Consider the following 749-nt stretch of genomic DNA (forward strand, 5'->3'; position numbering starts at 1 on the left):
TTGGAGGAAGGGCTGGATCACGAGCGCGGTAAGCGCCGCTGGTTAGAGCAGACAGTGCAAGCTCATCATATCGAACGGTTGAAGAGTGCGTACTCCGTGTTGGAGTACGAACGGAACTATCACGCTCTTCGTGATGAGCTGTCTTCCGCTCATCGCGGTTTCGAGGACCTTCGGACCCGGCATGAGAACCTGCAGATTTAACATGAGAATCTGGTTCGTGACCACGAGAATCTTTTGGGGATTCTTGAAAAGGGTGGTCAGATCCGTCGTCGGAAGAGACCGCGTAATGATCGTACGGGCGGAGCCGACCAACGTAAAACCGTTGGATGCGCTCGCATCCTACGTGGCAATTCTATTGTGGTCGCATTGCCTCTGCGATACAGTACACGGAAAGGCCCAATGAACTTGGGTAGTAGTTTACTGCTACCCACATTAGTGACTAATCGCTTAGGTAAGTTTACCGTAGAGAGTAGCACTAGATCATTGGTCCACTGCGTTAGCAATGGAATCCTGAACGAAACGGATTACTGATTCTCGAGCCAGCAGAAATTCCTCTGCTGACTCATTTGTTTTGTATTCTCCAGTGCGCTTTGTGCGCACTGCGATGAGACCTTTCTCATCTTCGATGTCGATTGCTTCGAAATCGACACCACTCGCGTCGTTGATATTTTCGACGCGTGATGAGCATGAGCCAGAAATGGTTTTGCTCGTGTGAGTCCACCTCCTCCTTAAACGAGAAGGATATCTTT

Source organism: Bremia lactucae, linkage group LG15, assembly GCF_004359215.1.
Source record: "Bremia lactucae strain SF5 linkage group LG15, whole genome shotgun sequence".
Taxonomy (NCBI): Eukaryota; Oomycota; class Peronosporomycetes; order Peronosporales; family Peronosporaceae; genus Bremia; species Bremia lactucae.